General features: G+C 42.5%; 4 non-coding genes across 4 annotated transcripts; 2 read left to right on the plus strand and 2 right to left on the minus strand.

Moving 5' to 3' along the window:
• Positions 1-1,054: 1,054 nt before the first annotated feature.
• On the minus strand, positions 1,055-1,126 carry TRNAC-GCA (transfer RNA cysteine (anticodon GCA)). Its single transcript has one exon. It is a non-coding gene; the product is annotated as a tRNA-Cys (tRNA).
• Positions 1,127-6,478: 5,352 nt separating this feature from the next.
• On the plus strand, positions 6,479-6,550 carry TRNAC-GCA (transfer RNA cysteine (anticodon GCA)). Its single transcript has one exon. It is a non-coding gene; the product is annotated as a tRNA-Cys (tRNA).
• A 1,311-nt stretch (positions 6,551-7,861) lies between these two features.
• Positions 7,862-7,933, minus strand: TRNAC-GCA (transfer RNA cysteine (anticodon GCA)). The gene has a single exon. It is a non-coding gene; the product is annotated as a tRNA-Cys (tRNA).
• Positions 7,934-16,580: 8,647 nt separating this feature from the next.
• Positions 16,581-16,652, plus strand: TRNAC-GCA (transfer RNA cysteine (anticodon GCA)). Its single transcript has one exon. It is a non-coding gene; the product is annotated as a tRNA-Cys (tRNA).
• Positions 16,653-18,509: the final 1,857 nt, after the last annotated feature.

Below are 18,509 nucleotides of genomic sequence, written 5' to 3' on the forward strand. Positions count from 1 at the left end.
GATCTTTCGGAAAGTACTAATAAGTACATTTGTCTGGCTTGCACTTAGTAAGTAAAGATCGCCTGGCGAGGAGAGGGACAGCGGAGCGAGAGACACGTACGTGTTCTCGCTAGCACAGTCAAGCTCGTTCTCGTGTAATCGGATCTAGTGAGCTCAGCTTATATTCAGTTTGGGGCTCCTACGTCATCAGAAAACGTGATCTCTTCGAAGTCGATTATCTCGCGAATCCCTCTACGAATTTACTTGAGATTCACAATTTGGGAGTTTATGTTATCCTCTTTTAAATGCCGTATCGCTCAAGTCGCTGCGATTACTATTATAGGAGTTTTACGCATTTTTGAATAGAATGTGCGCGAAGGCGTGACGTTCATATCCAGAACATACCAGGCCATGTAGGCTACACGTGTCGTCAGGCGGGTAGTCTATATTGTCCCTGCAGCTACGTCACACACACAGCTGTCGGCGGCTCGCCTGCTTGCTCCTCTGAACGTAAACAAACCAAGTTCGCTCTGAACGTTTTGCGTGATGATGGAATACAATTAATAGTCAAAACAATACGGCATGTACAGCTGCCGGTAGAATATATACAAACTCCACATTAAAAAAAAAGTTTCTTAGAGACGAATGTCCAGCTCTTCCAGCCAAGAGAGTGCCTCAGGGGTCACTCGGTGAATGTCCTCGATGGAACCAGCAAAAGCTCGCAGAGGGCAGTCCTTCAGAATGTGCAGGATGGTTTGCACTTCAGCACCACAGTCACAAGCTGGAGAGTCTTTCCAGCCCCACTGATGCAGAGCAGAAGCACTTCTTCCTACTCCGTAGCGTATCCTGTTGAGTGTGGTCCAGGTGGAGCGAGGAAGGGTAAAAAGATAAAGAAGAAGAAGTACTTACAATAAATTACTACTAAGTTATAATACAATATTACTGTGTAACAATTACAGGTACAGTTGGTAGATTGATACAAAGGGATCGATGACCTTAGGCCCCTTTAAACAACAAGCATCATCATCGTCATCATCAGATTGATACAAAACAGTTACGTGTCATAAAAATTTTCAGGGGGCACCCGGGTTTGAACCGGGGACCTCTCGATCTGCAGTCGAATGCTCTACCACTGAGCTATACCCCCACACAGCACTGGCTGTGTTATCTCTTAAATATCAATCAATAACTGTGGTGTATTAAATTTAGTAGTGCGGGAATGCAATAGGCCTTTACAGGAGGCAGTGGGGGCGCGGGTATTAAACATCTGGTGAGGGGCGGGTAACCACACTAAGCACTTAACCACAGAGATGGGCAGATGTATTTATTTTTCAATTGATATACGTAAAATATAAATAAATAAATAAATACATACATACCTTCCACGTTTCCACCTTCTTCGACACATCTTTGTAGTCGGCGTGGCGTGTGTCGCACAAGTGTTCACGACGACGCACTAGTTCTATTAATGTCATCCGGAGACATTGTTTACAGTTGCCCGCTGTTACAAGCGGAAAGGTACGTGAACGAGTCGTATCCATGAAATTTCACTGTAATTTTTGTCCCAAATGGAGGGTAATAATTGCTTTCACACAAATCAACAGTAAAGTTTGAGGTAAATTAATAAATAACGTTATTACTAGAGAAATATAGACACGTAACTGCGGGGACTATTTCGCTGTGGGCAGGACTCTTCTGTGCCATTCCGCTTCATCGTGCCATCTTTTGTTTCCTTCCTGAGGTCCTGGGCTAGCACCTACGAATGGAAGTACTATATCCAGGGCCGGATTGGGGGGGGGGGCTAAAGGAGCTGCAGCCCCGGGCCCCTCGTGCCAAGGGGCCCCGGCCCTTGGCCGAACCAAAAATTGTATGAAAAGGCCTGCTGCTCCACCTCCGTGCATGTATTTGAATATTTACGCTCGCAATGCACTCTTCCTTACTTCCTATCAGTTGTCCGCGTTAGTATTTCATCACTGCTAGAATCAGTTACCGTCCGGAGACACGAATCCTCGCTACTTACACACTGTAATTATTGTAAAGGTTATTGTTGACGAAAATTTAAATCTGGCAGCTTGTGAGTACGGGCAGAGGGGGATGTAAGGAAGAGGTCTAGGAAGTGAGCGGGAGGGGACAGGGGAAGCACGGTGGAATGCGCATACTGTACTATACTATACTTCCAGTTCACCTCTGATTATTGAACCGTTCGTAAGTTACAACTGTAATGTTCTTGTAAAATGGATGGAAAATATCCTAGTGGTGCCAAAAAATGTAAATTAAAAGAACAGCATTTGAAAGAAATTGAAAAGTTGCCGAAAATATCAACATAAGTTCATGAAATTTGAATCGGCTTTTATGTGTTTCTTTTGGCATGAAATTTGGGAAAGATTTGATAAAGTTAGTGTGAGTTTAGAGAAACCTACACTAGACTAGTTAATAGATTGTAAACTTCTGGAGTCTCTGGTTACATTCACAGCCAATGAAAGAGGTAATTTTGATATATATGAAGAGGAAGCTGAAAGGTTATGTGAAAAATATCTCACAGGTTTCGAGCACACATCTGAAAGACAATCAAAGAAGAGATATACTGATGGTATTGCCCTTAACGAAACTATTTTGAAAGGAAGAAAAGAAATTGAAGTAGAAATATTTTTGGCGATAATTGATTAGTTTATGTAGTGGACTTAATAATCGTCTTCAGTCTTACAAAACATTTCAGTCATTGTTCCAGTTTCTAGTAGACTTTAAGGCTTCATGTACTGTGGATGAAACTTCTCTTAATAACTGTTTACGATTTTACCGAGATGATCTCGATGAATCTTTGAAAATAGAAATTAATCATTTTTGATTTCGTTAAAAGTGTAGATGTAGTTACTTGCCAGGAGACAGCTAAATACACATACGGAAATGATTTGATTAGTGTATTTCCAAATGTATTTGTGTGATTGAAATTGTACTTGGTAATTCCAATAACCAATTGCGAAGCAGAGCGTTCTTTCTCTAAACTGGCACTAATCAAAAATAAATTACGGTCAAACATGCTTCAACCAAGACTGGACGGTTTGACTATCGTGTCTTTAGAACATGACATAACAAATGAGTTGTCATTCGATGATGTTTTGCAGTCATTTGCAAATCTGAAGGCAAGGAGAAAGACATTTTTAATGTAAAATTTATTCAACTACCAATTAGTCAGTTCAGTACAGCATCGATTATCCAAAAGAATTCCTGCATGGGAACTATCAGATAAGTGAGTTTTCGGGTAGCCGATCATTTGCGAAAAAGTCTCCTCCTACGCCATAAGAGCAATGCAGTGATACTGAACACTTTCAAAGTTTTCTGTTTCAAGCTTCCGTCCTTATTGTCAAATGCACTTATAATTTTTGAAAAGGTATCACTCTTCATTTAAATGTTCGTTACTGTGTCCTTCCAGCTCCAAATTCTCAACTAATCTTGACCCACCAACAATATCTTTTTAGCTAGTTTATTTTAAATTTATCGTAAAAACAGAAACCTGTGTTCCTTTAGGCGTCACTGCGAACTGTACAATTATTCATTTCATTTCAATACCTGCCACAAGCGAAGATTCATGCGCCACTGACGGCAACGGCAGGATTGTTAACTACGTCGGAGTAAAAATTAGGTAAGCTTTGGATGAAAAGAGTTACAATTGACTGAAATGGACCTAGATTACAATTATAATATATTTTAACGACATTTCTGTATTTTTGGATGCAAGGCTGCTGATGTAGGAAGGAGAAAACGTTACTTTATCACAGCACTTGCGGATATACATAACGCAGATATTTGAATTTGTTGACTGGGACACTTTCTGTTAGCCTTATTTCTATTGATCAACATTCAGATAATCGATACTTTACTGCAGACAGGAATGAGTTCGCCAATGATATAACGAAGGACATTGTAGTATTATGACTTGTAAAAAGTAGTACAAGTCATAATACTACAATGTCCTTCGTTATCTCTTAATACCGCTTCTGCTACCTTTTTACATGTTGATTTAGTTTTAAATTTTAGATTTTAAATTCATGTAATGCCAATGAGATAACGGGAATGAGATCGTAGTAAGTTCTGCTTTGTATGTCGATTTGATAGAGATGATGAGGCAAATGTAAAATATGTTTTGGCATTATGAAATATTAACCTGAAAAATAGAGAAAAATTGTAGTCTATTTCAACACTTCCCTATTCACCAATTTAAGTAGTAGTAGTTCTATAACAACTTCAGTATGCTAGTCTTACGTGATGTTACGAAGAAGGGGCCCCACATTTTTAAATAGCCCAGGACCCCCAAACACCTTAATTCGGCACTGACTTTATCTGTGAATTCTCAATATCTGTCCAGCGCGGGCAGTTCAAACGGGAAACTGGAGGTGAAAAGAATATCGTAAATAACACAAAATTATTTTTTGAATGATAAATAGCATGGTCCCTGGACCAGTAATTATATTAAGTAATGATTTAGGAGCACCAGTCAACAACTCGCCCCACCAAGCAACATGAAGCAAAGCAAAGGAGTTCAAAGAGGTTAGGTGATCAGAGACTTCACACACATAGAGAGGTTAGGTGAGCAGAGACTTCACACACATAGAGAGGTTAGGTGATCAGAGACTTCACACACATAGAGAGGTTAGGTGATCAGAGACTTCACACACATAAAGAGGTTAGGTGATCAGAGACTTCAGACACATAGAGAGGTTAGGTGATCAGAGACTTCACACACATAGAGAGGTTAGGTGATCAGAGACTTCACACACATAAAGAGGTTAGGTGATCAGAGACTTCAGACACATAGAGAGGTTAGGTGATCAGAGACTTCACACACATAAAGAGGTTAGGTGATCAGAGACTTCACACACATAGAGAGGTTAGGTGATCAGAGACTTCACACACATAAAGAGGTTAGGTGATCAGAGACTTCACACACATAAAGAGGTTAGGTGATCAGAGACTTCACACACATAGAGAGGTTAGGTGATCAGAGACTTCACACACATAAAGAGGTTAGGTGGGCAGAGACTTCACACACATAAAGAGGTTAGGTGATCAGAGACTTCACACACATAAAGAGGTTAGGTGATCAGAGACTTCACACACATAAAGAGGTTAGGTGATCAGAGACTTCAGACACATAGAGAGGTTAGGTGATCAGAGACTTCACACACATAGAGAGGTTAGGTGATCAGAGACTTCACACACATAAAGAGGTTAGGTGATCAGAGACTTCACACACATAGAGAGGTTAGGTGATCAGAGACTTCACACACATAGAGAGGTTAGGTGATCAGAGACTTCACACACATAAAGAGGTTAGGTGAGCAGAGACTTCACACACATAAAGAGGTTAGGTGATCAGAGACTTCACACACATAGAGAGGTTAGGTGAGCAGAGACTTCACACACATAAAGAGGTTAGGTGAGCAGAGACTTCACACACATAAAGAGGTTAGGTGAGCAGAGACTTCACACACATAAAGAGGTCAGGTGAGCAGAGACTTCACACACATAAAGAGGTTAGGTGAGAAGAGACTTCACACACATAAAGAGGTTAGGTGAGCAGAGACTTCACACACATAAAGAGGTTAGGTGAGCAAAGACTTCACACACATAAAGAGGTTAGGTGAGCAGAGACTTCACACACATAAAGAGGTTAGGTGAGCAGCGACTTCACACACATTAAGAGGTTAGGTGAGCAGAGACTTCACACACATAAAGAGGTTAGGTGATCAGAGACTTCACACACATAAAGAGGTTAGGTGAGCAGAGACTTCACACACATAAAGAGGTTAGGTGAGCAGAGACTTCCCACACATAAAGAGGTTAGGTGAGCAAAGACTTCACACACATGAAGAGGTTAGGTGGGCAGAGACTTCACACACATAAAGAGGTTAGGTGATCAGAGACTTCACACACATAAAGAGGTTAGGTGAGCAGAGACTTCACACACATAAAGAGGTTAGGTGAGCAGAGACTTCCCACACATAAAGAGGTTAGGTGAGCAAAGACTTCACACACATGAAGAGGTTAGGTGGGCAGAGAATTCACACACATAAAGAGGTTAGATGAGCAGAGACTTCACACACATAAATGTTACATGAACAAAAGCCATACTGAAGCTCTGTGACGTAGTAGAATTCATAATCGTAATGTATCAAATTATGTATGTGCATATTTCTCTAGTAATAATCGTATTTATTAATTTACTAATTTTTCTCTTAATTTGCTTAAAAGCAATTATTATCGCCCATTTAGAACAAAAATTATACAATGAAATTTCATGGATAAGATTCGTTCACGTACCCGCCGCGGTCTATCGCACCTCCAAGTCAGCTCGCGTCCAGGTGCAATATTACAAGAGACTGCCCGCGGAAAGCAGTGAGATCTGACCGCGTGGACAGTTCGCTTCCTGTTTCACTGAGCTTTTAAATACTGAAGTTGTACGTTCGTGGATTGTTGGTTGATATGCGGTCGTGGAGAGTGTGGGGGTGTAGCTCAGTGGTAGAGCATTCGACTGCAGATCGAGAGATCCTCGGTTCAAACCCGACTGCCCCCTGACATGTTTATAAACCCCATTTTGTGTCTGCAATTCTGCACTTTGCTTTACGTCGCACCGACGTAGATAGGTCTTATGGCGACGATGGGATAGGAAGGGCCTAAGAGTGGGAAGGAAATGGCCCTGACCTTAATTATGGTATAGGCCCAGCATTTGCCTGGTGTGAAATTAGGAATCCAGGGAAAGCCATCTTTAGGGCTGCCGACAGTGGGGTTCGAGCCCACTATCTCCCGGATGCAAGCTCACAGCTGAGCGCCCCTAACCGCACGGCCAACTCTCCCGGTCCATTTTGTATCAGTCTAATAACTGTAATTCTTATATGCTAATTGTAATATAGCTGTAATTTATTTGCAAGTACATCGTACAATATTACGACTCAGATGTTAATAAAGGCTTTTTAAAAATACAGTGTCCGCCTCTGTGGTGTGGTGGTTAGTGTGATTAGCTGCCACCCCCGGAGGCCCTGGTTCGATTCCCGGCTCTGCCACGAAATTTGAAAAGTGGTACGAGGGCTGGAACGGGGTCCACTCAGCCTCGGGAGGTCAACTGAGTACAGAGGGGTTCGATTCCCTCCTCAGCTATCCTGGAAGCGGTTTTCCGTGGTTTCCCACTTCTCCTCCAGGCAAATGCCGGGATGGTACCTAACTTAAGGCCACGGTCCCTTCCTTCCCTCTTCCCTGCGTATCCCTTACAATCGTCCCATCCCCCCCACAAGGCCGCTGTTCAGCATAGCAGGTGAGGCCACCTGGGCGAATTACTGGTCCTTCTCCCCAGTTGTATCCACCCGACCCAAGGTCTCACGTTCCAGGACACTGCCTTTGAGGCGGCAGAGGTGGGTTCCCTCGCTGAGTACGAGGGAAAAGCCAACCCATGAGGGTAAACGGATTAAGAAAGAAAGAAAGAAAGAAAGACAGAAAGAAGGAAAGAAAGAAACCTTTATTAACGTCTGAGTCATAAATTGTACAATGTACATACAATAAATTACTACTATATTACAATTATTGTGTAACAATTACAGTTGGTAGATTGTTACAAGCCGGGCTGAGTGGCTCAGACGGTTGAGGCGCTGGCCTTCTGACCCCAACTTGGCAGGTTCGATCCTGGCTCGGTCCGGTGTTATTAAAAGGTGCTCAAATACGTCAGCCTCGTGTCGGTAGATTTACTGACACGTAAAAGAACTCCTGCGGGACTAAATTCCGGCACCTCGGCGTCTGCGAAAACAGTAAAAGTGTAGTTAGTGGGACGTAAAGCAAATAAGATTATTATTATTATTAGATTGATATAAAACAGTTACGTATCATAAAAAATTTTAGGGGGCACCCGGGTTTGAACCGGGGACCTCTCGATCTGCAGTCGAATGCTCTACCACTGAGCTATACCCCCAGACGGCACTTGTTATGTTATCTCTTAAATATCAATCAAAAGCTGTGGTATAATAAATTTAGCAGTGCGGGAATACAATAGGCCTTTACGGGAGGCAGTGGGGGCGCGGGTATTAACCCTTGAGGACTGGCGCGAAAAATTGTTACGCGAAGACTGGTGTATGGGTGTATTTGACCCGGAATTTTAAATTTTATTTTTAGCCATTGTTCACTACGTATAAAATGAATTGTGCCTAGACTGTTCTAATAAACTATTCTAAATCGTTTAATGTGATTTTAAAAAATATTCAATATAATATGCAAAATAAATACAATTATTTCATGAAGAGTAAAATAGACCTTAATAACGGCAGGAAAGTATTTATCTTAAATTTCAGTCACTTAGGATGAACAATTTAAAGAAATATTCACATTAATATATAGCACAAGTCTCAATAATCGTTTCCAGTCACTCACAAATCGTTACCAGTATTTCTCAAGAATTCATGGCTGTCCAGAATGTGTCCTTTCATTCACGCTGGCTGGTAGCGATACTCGCACACTGGAGACACATGGGAGCGGTGTGTCGACCACACATCATTATTTCTGCACTCAGTTTTCGTCTTCCTGTCAGCATTGGAAGGGCAATACCCACATCTTGTTCGGCCTTTTCTAGCTGGAGGTCCTGTCATCGGAGTTTCATCATCATCATCATCATCTGTTTACCCTCCAGGTTCGGTTTTTCCCTCGGACTTAGCGAGGGATCCCACCTCTACCGCCTCAAGGGCAGTGTCCTGGAGCTTCAGACTCTTGGTCGGGGGATACAACTGGGGAGTATGACCAGTACCTCGCCCAGGCGGCCTCACCTGCTATGCTGAACAGGGGCCTTGTGGAGGGATGGGAAGGTTGGAAGGGATAGGCAAGGAAGAGGGAAGGAAGCGGCCGTGGCCTTCAGTTAGGTACCATCCCGGCATTCGCCTGGAGGAGAAGTGGGAAACCACGGAAAACCACTTCCAGGATGGCTGAGGTGGGAATCGAACCCACCTCTACTCAGTTGACCTCCCGAGGCTGAGTGGACCCCGTTCCAGCCCTCGTACCACTTTTCAAATTTCGTGGCAGAGCCGGGAATCGAACCCGGGCCTCCGGGGGTGGCAGCTAATCACGCTAACCACTACACCACAGAGGCGGACCATCGGAGTTTCAATGCTTACATATCCAGCTATCTTCGACCTCAGCGAACGAGGAAGGTTCTCCATTACGGCTCGGCTTTTCATGTGTTCGTGGACCATTTCTTGAGACAGTTGCTTGAGGAAAGCTCGTCTAACTACCTTATCAGGTCTCTTTGATTGGTAGATAATGAGACTATTTTTGCCAGCTACATTCAGCATGGCACAAAATACAGTTAGTGGCCAGTGGTTACTCACACGTCCAGTGTTGTATGTTGCACAAAGCTCGTCAACAACATCAACGCCAGACTTTGTGTTAGTTGTAAAATGTGTTCATCTCCGGCTTTTGTTTATCACCGGTTTCTCCATCAATGGCTGCGTCATGGTGCATTGTTGATAGGAGCAGCACGGTCTTTCCTTTCCTCGGAACGTGTGATACCAGAGTCACTTGAATACTGTGGTCTGTTTTTGTGTTGTACAAAACTAGGGGGAATTTCTTTTTTATTCTTACGTATCGTTCCGACTAAAGTAAGCCGATGATTGTTCAGCAGGTCTTTTGCTAAAGGCACGCTCGTGAACCAATTGTCGCACGTTATATTGCGACCGGTGCCACTAATTGGAACAATTAACCTTTTCACTACAGCCATGGCGGAGTTATCGACTTGATAAGGGCCTTCTGGTTGCTTTCCGGCATAAATTTCAAGATTTGACGTGTAAAAAGTTTTTGCATCAACAAGTGCGAAAATCTTGATTCCGTGTTTTGCAGGTTTTGATGGTAAGAATTGCTTAAATTTGCACTTCCCACGCAAAGTTTCAGTTTCTCATCTATCGTTACATATTCACCAACATCATAATTCGTCCTACAGTTCACAACAAATTCTTCAAATATACCTCGAATTGGTGCAGGTTATCAATATGTTTCCTTTCGCTCCTAGTTTCAGTGTCATCAAACCGGAGACATCTCAAGAAGAACTGGAATCTGTACATGGACATTGTTGCGGGGAATCTATCCACTCCTGTAAAGTCAGTATTCCACAGATCCCTGCAGTTCAAGTGGGACGATCGCAATACTCCAGCAAGAAACAATAATCCGAGCATAGCCTTTATTTCGATAGGGTTTGTGAGGGAGGCATTCCTTCGTCTTTCAAAATTAGGCTGTATTTTAATTATATATAAATTTGTATATTTCGTTATAGATCTAATCACGTCCTCAGTGAAGAAACAGTAAAATATATCAGATGGAGAATTCACATGTTTTGCCTTACCTTTCACTCCAGGCAAGTGAGTCACAATATTCACCGCCCTTGTACGTACATTTGGTGGTTGACATGGTGTATCTTTCCATTTAGTAGTTTTATCCTTGCCTAAAATTACGTTACCACTCAATTCATCAGTAATTTCACTCTCACTATCACACGACTCAGCACTTGCCTCACTATCAGTGCTCACTTTCGGACACACAGCCTTCTTCACTTCCACTTGCCTGTCCTCCGATTCCTTCCTCCTATTCATCTTCTTGAAATACTTCATCAATTAGTCGTTTTAAACGTTCTTGTTCCTTATTCCAATCCATCGCCACAGCTGTCCGACTCGTTGGGTGAATGGTCAACGTACTGGCCTTCGGTTCAGAGGGTCCCGGGTTCGATTCCCGGCCGGGTCGGAGATTTTAACCTTCATTGGTTAATTCCAATGGCCCGGGGGCTGGGTGTTTGTGCTGTCCCCAACATCCCTGCAACTCACACACCACACATAACACTATCCTCCACCACAATAACACGCAGTTACCTACACATGGCAGATGCCGCCCACCCTCATCGGAGGTTCTGTCTTACAAGGGCTGCACCCGGCTAGAAATAGCCACACGAAATTATTATATATCGCCACAGCTATCAAGATAAGCACTGACTTGACCGAGCAGGAGGCGGCGGGAACGAGGAATGCTTGCTCAACAAAGAACATTCACGTGAGGACTGGCGCCTTGGGTAAATCTGACCCGCCGGAGAGTAACACACTAATAACTCGGGTGATGACAAAGCTATAACATGTCAACTTTCTCAGGATTTACTTCAAGGTCAGGAAGGAAGGTACTGAAGGCGACAGGAAACGAGGGACGACCAAATCAGAATTATAGGCTAATATTTAAGCCTCGGGTCAAAAACACCCATGCGCCAGTCCTCGCGGGACATCTGGTGAGAAGCGGGTAACCACACTAAGCACTACACCACAGAGGTTGACAGATGTATTCATTTTTCAATTGATATACGTAAAACATAAATAAATAAATGCATACCTTCCACGTGTCCACCTTCTTCGACATATCTTTGTAGTCGGCGTGGCGTGTGTCGGACAAGTGTTCATGACGACGCACTAGATCTATTAATGTCATCCGGAGACATGACCGCTGTTACAAGCGGAAAGGTACGTGAACGAGTCGTATTGTACCGTTCCAAGGCATCAGTACATGAACCTGTTACCATTGTTCATAAATATGACGTTAGAATGGAGCACCATCGGTGAGCCTCGAACTCAGCCCGGTTTGTCGAAGCCTCACCCTCCCCTACTAGAATAATTCGCTAGCCGAGCCGGTATCGCATTTTCGGGTCTATGGACTGTCCGATGGGGCGATAAGTTCTTTAGTAATAGTCTCTATAGTAGGGGGAAAAGTTAATTATGAGAGGAATACCATTTCATTACTAATGAGAAGAGAGACAGTATCTTGTATAACAAATTTTTACTTATACTAGTGAAACACATTATTTACATGGGTATGCCATACAAACACCTTACATACATTAACTTGGGTGATCTTGACGTTTAAATGTTCGGTAGTCTTTTTCTACACTTCATTATACGTTTAAATATTCAAACTTAAGAAGGCGTTCCCTCTCGAACTATTACACTACCTCAGACTTAGAGAGGCATTCTCTCTCTCACTCTACACTTATATTAAATCACACACATATTTAATCATTATGGACACACCCCGCTGTAAATCTGTTTACCTGCCAAGAATTAATATATTCAATTTGCATCAAATTATGATATAAGTTTGCTAGTATCGTATGAACTGAAATAGGCAATTTACACTCCCAATCCTTTGAAAGTCGCGTTGCAATCCTTCCTTAAATTAAACGTTGCCAAATATGCAGTATAATAAACACGCTCATTTCATTAGGATTTTATCAACACATATATCAGGACATTATTTACTCAACGATGTTACCTATGGACAAGCATTTAGCGACTTCAATACCAGACATCATAAACAAAGTATTATAGCACTACCTGCAACAAATGGACAAGAATATATACATTTCACATACACACAATGGATTACAGGTGGCCTTAGTCACCTGCCGCTTGTGACAGTAAGTTTTACTGTCTCCTGCAATGAACTCAGGACCTTCTGAGACAGGGTATATCTGATCTGGAATTCCCTACACGCTGTGAATAATTAAAGAAATAAACTGGAGGGATCCTTCCTTTAATGCTCATTTGGAATCTCTGCGACGTTGGCTCTATTTAAATTAACACACGTAATCTCTGTGCCGAAAGGAAAGAAACTCGCCACTTGTATCTGTTCTATTTCACTGAAGAAAACGCCTTCACTCCCCCGTTTAAAGGGGCTCATAAAACTCCAGCTGTTAGCTGCCCGTGACACACTTTCAAGGGGCGGCCTGCCAAGCACTTCCCAGACAGTTATTTCACGGCAAATAATCTATTCACTTCTTCCAATACTGCCCACAATGGCATCACAACAAATCCCGGCTTTATATTCAGCCATACTCGGCACATTCATATCGCGATATCCATATCGCGTATCTTAACAACAGATTCCACGGGGACTTCACATTTTCATTACATAATATATATTATGGCTACAGCCTATCCAGCCGTCTCGTTTCCTCTCGGTACATTGACCACGATGCAGATTTAATGATGATCTCCTGCCACCAGGGTCCAAATTAACTTGCGCATTCGCGAACTAATTAATTAACGATGTAAGATACCCACTGTCTCGATGCCTTGTTCCAGGTGCCTTAGTTACTAATTAGGAGGGATCTACCAGGTGAAGCGCACCAAAAAAAAAGGAAAATGAATTACTGAAAAATCTTGATACCTCGTATATGCTATGGAAAGAAGATAACTGGAGTCATTTTTACAGAATATTTAAGCCTTCTCTACTTGACAGCGCTTCACACTTAATTAAGCCAAGGTCCTTATAATTACGTCATGCATTATCGAACCCTTATACAAGGATGGAAGTAAAATATGGTCGTCCCAAAACCATGATGAAAGTATTCTATAAAGGACTCAAATAAAAATGAAATTATAATTATTATCCCTCTGAAATGGCGTGCTTGCAGTCTACGTTACATCTAAGTGGAAAATCTACATATTTACCATGGGACACGACCTTCAAAGATATAAATACTTGGAAATGTACTCAGCCTTCTGGATACCACGTTCACAGCTTTACAGGAGGGCACACCATGGGCTTAAGCTGCTTGCATCACGTCATCGGCGATGTGAAGACCCATGATGACTTCCTGGCAGGTCATACACATGACAGCGACGTTCCAGACGTTCTCGGCTACCAGGCGAAATTCCGGCAAACAGCTAGATGACTCGTTCACTCCGGTACACAGGCAAAACTCTGGCATTCAGCTGGATGTCGACGTTCTCATAGACATGTAAATGAGAGGAAGTTATCTCATGTGAATGCGTTAGTTTAATACACATCACAATTTGAATATATGATTGGATCTGCTCAATAGCACGAGCATTCCAACCCAATGCCGGTATTGTCTCTGTAGCCCGACACTGCTCCCTTCTCATGTACCTATTATTTTATAAACAGCATACAGCTATTCTAGGTCCTGAATAAAGAATGTCACTGGTTAGGCCAATACTGGGTTAAAATTTCTCGTCTCACACGACCGCACTTCATGCATATTCTATTTCACCTAGTCATGCGTAAGTCAGGCTCTCAACTGCATTATGGATTTATAGACGTGACACTACCCTTAATTATGCCGACACTGAGCTGTTCACGCACTTTCTTTGTATCTCTCATTTATGTCGAGAACACACACGCAACTCCACGCACTGGGATACCTGGCTATTGAGGTTAATTGAGCCGTATTAGTTTAGGCACATATGAGGCTCGACGCACGACCTCTTCGACACACGGACAGCGGTTGTTACGGTTTCGTACCGTTCCTATTTTCTTAATTAGCGGCACACTGTACGCGCTGACATCTCACTCAGATTGTGATTATTTCCACATACTCACAGACTTTAATGAATCACTGTATTACACTGCTCAAATTACAAGATTATTTCTTCACAAACGACTCACACACAAACCACGACGAAATACTACCGTACTGGCGTTACACTGAAAATGCACTGGGTAGTGTCTCCCTCTCAGCTCTTGAATATATAGGCAAGCTACGCTAGAGACCCGAATGCTGAGGGTGGGGGAAAAATGCAATCCTTTCTCACACGTTGGTCCGTTAATACGCAACGTATAGTGACGAACAGGATATCAAATTGTAGCTCTTGCATTCTCATTTCCAATGAGTGAATGTTTTTGAAATAGCTTCGTAGATTCTCAAGCAATCTCAAAAGCGTCCTTTTGTCTCTGGCGGTGAATGATGACGAGCACAGGGGATTCCTTGTGTTCGCTGTCACGGTTAGGGTCCAACATCTGTTAGTCATTAAGACGTGCCCTTGTTTACAGCGTAGTTACCGCTCTGTCAGTTAAGTAGAGCATTTCTCGGTCTCATAATTATGCGTAAAATTCCCTGATTCAAATGAATGTTTGCGCTTAATTATCCATTGGGTATTTTGCGTTTTATAAAAATTAACAGAAATAAAACAGCTGAATGCGTTAAGTTGGCAGTGGAGAATGAGCGAGGAAAACAGGGTATAATGTTAGTTTTCACGTTGGATATACTTTCTGGGCTCAGCTAGTGACCTACATTCTCTGTCACGTGATAACGCGTCTCTTTCATCTCACTCGTGGTTGGAGTGAGAAAACTTCGAGTACAAGCGCTCTTGCACTGCCTTGATGCTAATTACCGGCAACTAGAGCTCGGTCGCGCGACTCTGGATACTGCAAATCGAGTCCTGGAGCGGGTGGAAAAATTCTAACTTGGGCAGTTTTTATCGTAGAATGACGCGGAAAACGGCATATTTCATCTCCTGGATATCATGACATACCATAGGTGACGTTGTGAACGGTCACAGTATCTATGAAATTTCATTGTATTTTTTGTCCCATATGGAGGGTAATAATTGCTTTCACACAAATCAACAGTAAAATTGGAGGTAAATTATTAAATACCGGTACCATTATTATTGACATATATAGATATGTAACTACGTTGACTATTTCGTTGTAGACACGATTTTTCTAGGCATTCCGCTTTATCGTACAGTCTTTTGTTTCCTTCCTGAGGTCCTGGGCTAGCACCGATGAATGGAAGTGCCGTGTCTGTGAATTCTCAATTTTTGTCCACCCTGACTAGCGCGGGCAGTTCAGACGGGAAAAAGGGGGGTGAAAATAATATCGTAAAGAACACAAAAATGAATTTTGAATGAAAAATAGCATGATCCCTGGACCAATAATTATGTTAAATAATGAGTTATGATCACAAGTCAACAACTCGCCCCACCAAGTAACATCAAGCAAAGCAAAGAAGTTCGAAGAAGTTAGGTGAGCAAAGACTTGCCACACAAATGTGTTACATGAACAAAAGCCATACTGAAGCGCTGTGACGTAGTAGAATTCTTAGTCGTAATGTATCAAAGTAGGCCTATGTATTTATATACTTCTCTAGTAATAATCGTATTTATTAATTTACCGATAATTTTACTCTTAATTTGCTCAAAAGCAATTATTATCTTCCATTAAGGACAAAAATTATAATGAAATTTCATGGATACGATTCGTTCACGAACCCGCCGGGATCTCGATCGCACAGCCAAGTCAGCTCGCAATGATGCAATATTACAGGACGCAGTGAGATCTGATCGCGTCGACAGTTCGCTTTCTGTTTCACTGAACCTTTAAATCAGGGCCTCTCAGGGTGCATGCGCGTGGTGCATGCACTGTGCACGGTGCAAGAGACGACTTGGCTTGGTTGACCAGAGTGCAGACCCCCCACTCCTCGATTTGGAGCAATAGCGCTTACTCTCTCTTTCCTCACGCCTGTCTCGCTCGCTCCGCCTGTCTCCCTCTGCCCCACTTGCGCCGTAGCGCTCCAAATCCAAGCTGACTTGAGTCGAGCATAGGCGAGTTGAGCCGAGCTTAGCCGAGTAGCCCAGAGACGAAGCGTTGATCCGAGCCATGCCGAGCGGCAGCGTTGCACAGTGCACGGAGCTCTTGCGCCTCTATCTGCACGCGTGAGATTTTGGGCGTTTGAGAGGCCCTGCTTTAAATACTGAAGTTGTACGTTCGTTGATTGTTGGTAGATATCGGAAAGTGGAAAGCGTGGGGGTATAGCTCATTGGTAGAGCATTCTACTGCAGATCGAGAGGTCCTCGGTTCAAACCCGGGTGCCCCCTAACATATTTGTAATCCCCATTTTGTATCTGCAGTTCTGCAATTTGCTTTACGTCGCACCGACACAGGTAGGTCTTATGCCGACGATAGGATAGGAAAGGCGTAGGAGTGGGAAGGAAGTAGCCGTGGACTTAAGTGAGGATCAGCCCCAGCATTTGCCTGCTGTGAAAATGGGAAAACACGGAAAACCATCTTCAGGGCTGCCGACAATGGGGTTTGAACACACTATCTCCCGGATGCAGCTCATAGCTGAGCGCCTCTAACCGCACGGCCAACTCTCCCGGTCCATTTTGTATCAGTCTAATAACTGTAATTCTTATATGCTAATTGTAATATAGCTGTGATTTATTTGCAAGTACATCGTACAATATTGTGACTCAGATGTTAATAAAGTTTTTTTAACTGCAGTAAATGACAAAAATGACCAATAATGTGCCTACCCACAAAACTGGTGAAAAGGCCGAGAAGAACACGAAATAGAACTGAAATCCGACTGTGTGGTGTAGTGGTCAGTGTGATTAGCTGCCGCCCCCGAAGGCCCGGATTCGATTCCCGGCTCTGCTACGAAATTTGAAAAGTGATACGAGGCCACCTAGGCGATGTACTGGTCCTTCTGCTCAGTTTCATCCCCAACAAACGTCTCACGCTCCAGGACACTGCCCTTGGGGAGTAGAGGTGTGATCCCTCGCTGTGTCCGAGGGAAAAACAAACACTGGAAGGTAAAGGGCTTGAATTAATAAAATTAAATAATAATAATAATAATAATAATAATAATAATAATAATAATAATAATAATAATAATCATCATCTTCATCATTGTTATGGGGTTATCCATGGAGCAGAAAGAGGTTAAAGAAGGTGCTGGGGTGAATGGGTCTGTCTACAATATCAAAATTGATTTAAAACTTGAACTGAAGGTTATATTCTTCCAGAAAACAACAACTTAACAATTTTCGCTTGGTGAACATAAAACACATATCAGGTACAAAGCAATCTTGAAACAAGACTAAGAAAATTTAAGATTAGTGATTTTTACAAATTCTGGGCTTCAAGCCCCTAGTTTTACCATTTTACAAAAGGAAGAGGTGTTATTTAGTGAGGGGCCGAAATCCCCTAATTCAAGAGCACTTGCTCCCTAAATCACAATATGTAGCCTCTAGACTTTACAGTTACAAAACTTGAAAAAAAGCTAACAGGCTCTCAGGTTTCCAAACCTACTCAAGGCAACATTGCATGAAAAGTGACAAACTCTGGCCTTTCACGGCACTATTTACAAATTGAAATATTATTACACAGAGGTATCTCGTACCGAACCTACAGGGCCTTTGACAAAGGGAACAGGTTAAGTAAACGGCCCAAACACAAACTGAATGGAGGCGAACACTGCGCTCCAGATAATGAAATATTAAAACCTATAGGGCTCTCGGCCGAAGACACAGGGCTAATCCCAAGCTACTGAGGTGGCGAGGATGGAAATAACTTTAATACATTACAGAAACGAAAGGTTGTGAAAACATCGCCACCTCAAACCAAGATGAAGGGGAGCTCAAGAGGTTACATCACTCTCTATCTCCGATTTACAGTTAAAGATTTTATGACATTTTTACATTAGCCGGAAGAAAGTTACATTTTAGAAACGTAGGTTATATGGTTAAAGATTCGGACCTTCCCCTTGGAATAATCTGCGGAGGTAGCTACGACAAGAAAGATATAATTTATGTGGGCATTACCTTAATTACTTAATTTTCCACCAATAATGTGTTTCTTCTTCATCTTGTGTAGGGGTTTTCGTGGTTAGCTAATAAAATTCTTGAGGGAGGGTGTTCTCATTCCTGAAACGCTTCGAACTTTCCACGAGG

Source organism: Anabrus simplex, chromosome 3 (genome assembly GCF_040414725.1).
Source record: "Anabrus simplex isolate iqAnaSimp1 chromosome 3, ASM4041472v1, whole genome shotgun sequence".
Taxonomy (NCBI): Eukaryota; Metazoa; Arthropoda; class Insecta; order Orthoptera; family Tettigoniidae; genus Anabrus; species Anabrus simplex.